Raw genomic sequence first — 8,624 nt, forward strand, 5'->3', positions numbered from 1 at the left:
CTCCATCTAAATCTGCTAATTCTTTGGTTAGGGAAGATCAAAGAGAGTGTTACAGGGGCATGATCAGATATCATAATACTGTTATAATCGCATTTATGAATCAGTGGGAGTAAGGACTTGTGTATGAAAAAATAATCTATGCGGGAATATGTATGATGGACAGGAGAAAAAAAAGAATATTCCCTCCTTGTAGGGTAAAGGAATCTCCAGGGGTCAGACACGCCATAAGATTGCAGAAAATTCTCTAAACATTCAGCTGTTTTAGACTTACTAATTGGGCGGGTTGATGATCTATCTAATATAGGATTTATTACACAATTGCAGTCACCAGCTAAAATAAGCTGATGAGTATCCAGGTAAGGTATACAGGACAGAAAGTTGCTCATAAACCCAGAATCGTCCCAGTTTGGAGCGTAAACACAAGCCAATATGACAGGCCGATTATAAAGTTTACCTACAACAATAACAAAACGTCCATTTGGATCTGAGATGGTTTCAGTAGCTACAAACAAAACTGATTTGCTTATCAAAATTCCAGCCCCCCTGGCTTTGCTCGTAAAACAAGAGTGAAATACCTGTCCAACACAGCCTCTCCTCAAACTAATATGGTCAGAACTGCGCATATGCGTCTCAATTAAAAACGCTATATCGGTTTTCAGACTTTTAAGATGGGCTAGGACCTTAGTGCGTTTGATAGGGTGGTTGAGTCCCTTCACATTCCAATTAGTAAAGTTAACAGACTGACCTCTTCCCCTAAATGCTGTATGTGGATTAGCTATATTGAACAATATAGGTTATATGACAGAAACATATCAATCTGACAAGTGACATTTTCATATTGGCTCTGACAAATAGACAAGGTGGAACCACAGGTGGGCACAAAAAAAAGAAATCAAATACACAATACATAAAAAGACTATAGAGAAACACACATTTACCCTCCACCCTCTAGCACTTTCCCAAACAAAGTGCTCAACCCCTTGGGCAGCAAACCCAAAACATCTCACATCTCTAGCTTGGGTCACTAACATAGTCAAACCTGACCCAAAGCACAGCGGGCAAACCAGGAACTTAAACGCATAACTGGCAAATGCTTATGAATTATTATGCTAACAATCTGAAATAGTAGGCTGACATAGAAGGGCCAAAATATAGCCTGCTTTATCATCATCAACAGCAGATCATCAAATTACTGGCGTCACCAAACTGCGGCATATTGAATATTGAGGAAAAAAGTGGCTGATGAGTGGCTCTACCAAAAAAAAAAAAAGATCTGACTGAATCTAATACAAGCGCGGAGAAGTTAAAGCGAAAAAAGTGTTCAAAGTAGGACATGTAGGAAAGGAAAATCAGTCGGATTAACCCCAGGGGCTATTAGTGCTTGAAGTATAACCTACAAGGAAACAAATGACGGTCTCTGAGGTTCCTGGCATAAACCACAAAACAAAAATTAACAATATAATTATCATTGTAGTATGAATATGTGGTCAACATTCATAAACTGAGAAGGACAAACAGCAGTCAAATATGCGGACTTGTAGTAGCCTCAGATACCTCAGTGTGCGGGAGAATGTTCCCCTTAATGTACGAGACGGCTTGCACAGGATCGGTGAAGGAATTTTCCTCCTCTCCCAACGTGATCCGGAATGTAGCTGGGTAACGGAAACCAAACCTGACATCTCTGACATTCTTAAGAAGCTGCCTTGCCTCCGTAAAAGCAGCGCGCCTCTTGATTACCTCAGGAGGGAAATCTGGAAAGATGTGCACGCGTTTCCCCTGGTATGATAGCTGCCTCTTCTGACTGGAGATGCGAAGGATGCGATCCTTCACGTCTCCATGATGCACACGGATTATGAAGGGCCTTGGCTTCGCTTCGGGAGGGGGTCTCTCTGCTAGTGATCGGTGGCAACGGTCCAAGCGTGGAATTTCCTCCAGACCCAGTATCTCCTTCAGCGCTGTTGCGCAGAACTGCAGCGCGTTGCTTCCTTCTTTTCCCTCCTCTATTCCCACCAACCGAATGTTTTGACGTCGGTTACGGCCTTCCAAGTCCAGACATTTTTCAGATAGCCGATGCACCTTGGCCTGCAGCTTTTCCACTGTAGTTTCCAGACGCATGACTGTAGAGCTCCACTCTGTAGTAGATTGCTCAAGGTCGTCAATGCGCGTTGAGTTCTGAGTGTTAGCAGACTGTAAAGAGCTGCCAGTCGTTTGCAATTCTTGACGAACTGAGGCTATCTCTTGACGAAGGGCAGTGGTTTGAGTGTCAATTTTCGATCCCAACGATTCAATTGCTGCCATAATTTTCTCAACGAAATCTGGGGGAGATTGTGCGTCTGCCTCGGAGTTAGCTTTTTTGCTAGTTGTAGCACCTTTCTGTCGGTTAGCCATTTTGCAAACAAAGGTGAGGAAAAGAGAAAAACAGTCCTTACTGCAATATCAGCCCTTCAAAAGTCTCACAAAGCATTCAGACGCGCGATTTCACAATCACTGGCCACTTTGCGCATTCATTAATACAGTTAAATAAAAGATGCCCGCTGAGCTCGAGAACCACGCAGCCTCACATGTCGAGCGCAAACCGGAACTCCGTATGCCAATATTCTAAGCAGAATCGAACACTTGCTTTAGCCTACATTTCATTTAACCATTTTTGAGTTGCCTAATGCGCCCTCACGCTTTATCTGCCGGTTGCTGAGTACCCAGCATTGTTGATTTGCCATTATTTTCGAGGCGTATGCGGCATGTAATGCACAAGCATTGGTTCAAATGCACGCGAGATGGGTGCTTTCGTTATTTTAAGACTATGTGACTAAAAATGTGTTGTGTAATTCATCTTAAATAACGCGAAACAATCAGCCATACTCGCTGCTTTGCTATTTGGAGTGGCAGTCAGCTGGATTTCGCCCCCGACGTAAAAGTTCATTCCCACACCCGGGCCGAAGATGCCGATTTCTGAAGATGCATGTCCTTTGGATGTGTTTTCAAATATTTTCACTAAGGAACTTTGGGACATGTTGGTGACACAGATAAATGTATATGTGGATTAGACACGCGGCCACACACCATCCAATTTTAAGTGGAGCCCCGTCTCATACTAGATGAAATCGTTCGTCGGTACAAACAACTTTTATTCTTAATTTTTATCTTTCGTTTTATGTTAATTTGAATTATAACCTATATTCTTAAAGTGAAGTGAAGTTTACCTGAATTTAAACCAAATAAAAAGCATTGTGAAAGAACAGTTATTTGTTTTATCTTTTTTAATGTACTCAAATTCCTCCTCCATTTCAAAGTGGCCTGAATGTGAATTAAACTCCCGGACTGAAAACAGGGCCCACTCCGGCCCTGATAAAAGGTGTTTGTAATCTTTCATCTTTGGCGAAAATACTGTGATTAAACAGCAGTTAAACCGATCTCTGGTTCTCTGTTTTTTTGCGGTGTTCCGTCCCAGACGTCTGGGTGGTACGAGGGCGGGGGTCCTGAGAAATAAGTTGACCGATTGACCGTTTCAGACTGGGTTGAACCCCAACAATTTGGTGGCCTGTACGGGGACCCCCAATCAGGTAAGGGGTCTCTTTTAATTGATTAGTTTGATTGGTTGGACTTCCGCCTGGTTGGAGGTCTCAGAAAAAAAAAAAAAAAACAGTTGTTTATTATTTTGGTTATGTTATTGGTAATCCTAGGGCGGCACGGTGGTGTAGTGGTTAGCGCTGTCGCCTCACAGCAAGAAGGTCCTGGGTTCGAGCCCCGGGGCCGGCGAGGGCCTTTCTGTGTGGAGTTTGCATGTTCTCCCCGTGTCCGCGTGGGTTTCCTCCGGGTGCTCCGGTTTCCCCCACAGTCCAAAGACATGCAGGTTAGGTTAACTGGTGACTCTAAAAAAATTGACCGTAGGTGTGAGTGTGAATGGTTGTCTGTGTCTATGTGTCAGCCCTGTGATGACCTGGCGACTTGTCCAGGGTGAACCCCGCCTTTCGCCCGTAGTCAGCTGGGATAGGATCCAGCTTGCCTGTGACCCTGTAGAACAGGATAAAGCGGCTACAGATAATGAGATGAGATGAGATTGGTAATCCTCGTGTAGAGGCACGGGACGTTTTTATCGTAGACTTTTGTTTTTTGGCGAACCTCCTGGAAGAGCCACGGGAAGATTGGTTAAACCTCGTGTAAAAGCACGGGAAGGCTATCCTCGTAATTTGTTGACGGGAAGGTGACCCTCGTGAAGTGAAGGAGCTGTCACAGGAAGAGCGCGCTTTTTATGTTAAACCCATAATAATTACCCTAATTAATCTCGGGACTGATTCCTTCGTGCCACCATGGGGGGAAAACTTGTATTATATTAATTGTATTATTGTATTAAGGTACCCGGACCCCGAGAAAAAAACCCACGGGATTGGATGTGGTTTAGCATTCTACACAGATTCTAGACAGTTTGGCCGGCTCAGTTTTGATTTATCCTCATTCAGGTATTTGCAATCTCTAGGAGCTGTGTAATGTATCTTTAATTGTTATAGCATTTATATAAGGCATTACTGGATATGCACAAAATAATGAAACAACAAATCAGTACTCTGGACATGAACAGTCAGAACTGTGTTCCTGGTGTGCATAAATGTCAAACCTTTGGTCAATCAAACCTGTATAACCAACTTCCAAAGTCCTTATTTCCCTTATAAAATCCTTATAAGATGCAAATTAAAATGATTTACCTAAAATTTGAATGATAATTAACAATGATATATCCCAGGTACTTTTTATTCAATATTAATAATAATAAACTTTAAGAATGAATACAAGCTTCAATGTTTGACAAAAAACCACAAAGTGTAAAGGTTATGCGCTCTTTTATCATCGCGGGAATTGATTATAGCTCTAAATAAATATTGAAGTGTTTTTTTTTTTGTTAAAAAGAATCCGTATAACTTTATTTGTACGCCCGTATACTATGTTTATTGAATCAAATCCGTATAAAATACGGACATTCTGTATATTGTGCATTTTAATCTCAACGAAAGCTTCACTGAATCGATTCTTTAGAACAAACTCGCATGCGTGTGAATCAATGTACTTGATTCACTCTTGATTCTTGACTCAGAAACTACGGAAACCTTGTTTGTATTCCTGTTTTCAAATTGTAATCACACTCTCATGCTGCATGAAATTAAAGTATGAACTTTTCTCAAACCATTACGTGTGCATGAACTGAAACAAATGCAGTCCATGCGTCTGTATCGATTCGCTCGATCGAGTCATTTTTATGTTTCGTCCCGAAAAAGATCCGAATCGTTTGTGAATCTCATCACTGTTAGAAATCCAAGAGAAGAGATCCTCTTCCCTTAACATCATCAGAGGAAAAATCTGCTTCTTAATCAATTAGTTTCAGCGTTTGGTGAGTAGATCATCTGTATTTTATTTTATATTCATTGTGTGTTGATAGTCTGAAACTTGTAACTGAAAAGTTATCAGGAAAGTCACGAGTGGTCCGCGAGCACTCTACAAGACTATTAATGCGTTTTAATAATTAATAGTGCAGCTATTAATGCAGTTTCATGTCTAGATCTTATAAATGATGAATACGAAGTTTTCAAAATTGTGATGAACTCCAGTTCCCATGATGCTTGTGAACTGGGCATGCGCACTGGATAAAAGAAAAAGCAGCTCTTTAGGGCAAAACTCTCGTCTCATCAGATTTGGGCAGTAATTCTATGCATTCAGACCTTAAATAATGAAATAACTGTACAAGCAAATACAACACAAAAACCATTTTAAAACATTCACTTAAATTAAACAGACATGGTAAAAACAGAAGAAATATATTTAAGGCTTAGAGTTTGATTAATTCAGCCAAATCAAATATCACTTTCAGATTTGAAGATATTTATCAGGAATCATTTTTAAAATATTGAGTATTATACCACTTCCTGTTTAAAGGCATAATAAAAGGCATCAAATATATTTACCCTACGTGTGAATGGAAATGCTGAAAAGTTTAATGTTTAACCTAATGTTTAATGTTGATCTAAAACATTTTAAAACTGATCATGTAGTGGTATTTTTATTAATCATATATAATTCTAGCCTTTAAATATGCTATATACTGCTGTTTCTGACGCGTTTTAGCGAAATGTGGACTTGTCTTGTCTGGGAAGCATGAAATTAGTTCAACAGCGAGCTAACCCGCTCTTTACTTCATTTTTTGACATTTTTTGAATAATTGTCGTCATAATATTTAATATAAATATAATATTTTGAGGGTGGCACGGTGGTGTAGTGGTTAGCGCTGTCGCCTCACAGCAAGAAGGTCCTGGGTTCGAGCCCCGGGGCCGGCGAGGGCCTTTCTGTGTGGAGTTTGCATGTTCTCCCCGTGTCCGCGTGGGTTTCCTCCGGGTGCTCCGGTTTCCCCCACAGTCCAAAGACATGCAGGTTAGGTTAACTGGTGACTCTAAATTGAGCGTAGGTGTGAATGTGAGTGTGAATGGTTGTCTGTGTCTATGTGTCAGCCCTGTGATGATCTGGCGACTTGTCCAGGGTGTACCCCGCCTTTCGCCCGTAGTCAGCTGGGATAGGCTCCAGCTTGCCTGCGACCCTGTAGAACAGGATAAAGCGGCTAGAGATAATGAGATGAGATGAGATAATATTTTGAATAATTGTTCCGTCTCTATAGTCTCTCTGTCTCTTTCTCAGTCAGCATTGAGATAAGACTCCCAGACTGTTACAGAGAGCTATAATATAAACAACTCATGCAAGAACAGCAGGCAAGGACAGACACAGAAATCTGCAATGGGCAGAGAAAATCATTATTTTTGGCACTTTCTCACAATAATCAATTTAATAAGCAATCTCTTTATATTACTAAGTAAATTCCATATACATAAAGTCAAAATGTCCAAGACAACCAATTCTCATTAATACTGTTAATTGAATTAAAAATGTATTTTGAGTCTCTGTCACATATCGAATCCAACAAAAAGTGCTTATCAGCTATTCAATTTTATTCAAATTACATTCAGTGAAATTGTTTGTCATTTCAATTTGCCCTGTTTTTTTATCTCCTTTTCTCTCTTTAAACTTATTGCTCCTTATGAGGCTAAGCTTAACCATGTTCCTCCTAATTTCGAACTATTGATATGAAATGCTCTGATTAACTGTTTGCTGAGTTTTAATGTATTTAGTTAACCATAATTTTTTCAGCAAGAAACAGAGTTAACAGACGTTTACTTGAATAACTTTTTGTTTATAAATCGGAGACTTGGGTTTATCTTTATTTAACCATTAAGGAAAAAACATAAATTATCATGATTGTGATACATTGGCTTGTATAAGTACTCATTGTCCTTGAGCCTTTCTGCATTTTGTTGCACTGCAACCTGGAACTTAAATTGACATGAAACTAAACAAAATATGATTCAATATTCATGTGCATTCTGTTTATAATAAGCAGTACCTCTCTCTCTGGATCCATATCATCCTACAGTCTCTTCTTGAGCAAGGCGTGGTGAGACACTTTACACAAGATTTACGTAAGATTAATGAATTGATTGTTTCTTCTGTAATATCACAGGTTCCTGCTCATCATTTATGATTTTATGATTTTATGATTTAATAGATCATCCATTAATGATCTCTGTTCTGCCTTTTTCCACGCACATGAGGAGATAGCGTTTGGACTCAAGGTTTCATTTGACTCTCCTGCTGTTTTATTTTCAGCTGTAATTCATAACGCGCTCTGTGACCTTCTCCCTCCCTCAGCACTCTGTGGTCTGTGTGTATCTGCTGAGTCACCAGAAATCTGCCAAGACACTGACGCTTGCGCCTGCTCCAACATCTGGCGCATAAGGGCTTTAAGGTTTCCAGAACCAAGCTGCAATATTGCATGGACACTTAAGTATTTGAACTTTTGCAGTTTTGAACTTTCTCAAGGCTGTCATTCTAGACACAAAACGCCCTGCAACTAAACATGCACTGATGTCTTTTCTGGGTCAGAAAATGGATCCCTGACTGCTCTTTATATGACAAGCTTCTCCGTTCTGCAATCTCTCATCACGATCCACTGCAACATCCTTTGACCTGGACTGACACTATGGTGGTCTCTTATCACTCCCTCACCCTTTGTTCCGCCCCTGGGTTACCTGCTCACTTCAAGCCCTTCCACCTCTATGCCTGTGAACACCAAGGCACAGCCTCTGGGGAGCATGGGGGGGGGGGGGGGGGGGGGGGGGATGCATCATTGTGCGTTTTTATCCAAAACATTAGACATTGTTGCTCAAGGCTTACCTGCGTGTCTGGGGGCTGTCTCTGCATGTGCTTTGATGGTTTTAAGATGCGGAAAAATTGGTTTTGTCTCACCCACTGATCTTGCACTCGTCACATCAAGTTAAACAGGTGTTGCAAAATTTACAGACCCATTAAATTTAATCAGTAATTTAATAGATAATTAAATTAACATATGACTGTTTATTCTCTGTTCTACTAACAATCTCGAAATTCGTGTCACATCCTCTTTTGATAATGTAGGTCGCGCTCTCGCACGCCTCCTTAATTCTCGGGATGATACTTGGGATGACATTGATATTGGCTGTCTAAAAATCGTACATACTACTAGTATCAGGTCTGATCTTTCCTCCACCCCTCTA

General features: G+C 40.6%; 1 long non-coding RNA gene across 2 annotated transcripts; it reads left to right on the top strand.

Annotated features, from left to right (window-relative positions):
- The first annotated feature begins 5,255 nt into the window (after positions 1-5,255).
- Positions 5,256-8,177, top strand: LOC132889795 (uncharacterized). 2 transcript variants are annotated; one of them, XR_009655095.1, is made up of 3 exons: positions 5,256-5,380; positions 7,433-7,511; positions 7,699-8,177. It is a non-coding gene; the product is annotated as an uncharacterized LOC132889795 (long non-coding RNA). The 2 variants fall into 2 exon arrangements; XR_009655097.1 differs by having other exon boundaries at positions 7,433-7,486.
- The last annotated feature ends 447 nt before the right edge of the window (positions 8,178-8,624 follow it).

This window comes from Neoarius graeffei, chromosome 1 (genome assembly GCF_027579695.1).
Source record: "Neoarius graeffei isolate fNeoGra1 chromosome 1, fNeoGra1.pri, whole genome shotgun sequence".
NCBI lineage: Eukaryota > Metazoa > Chordata > Actinopteri > Siluriformes > Ariidae > Neoarius > Neoarius graeffei.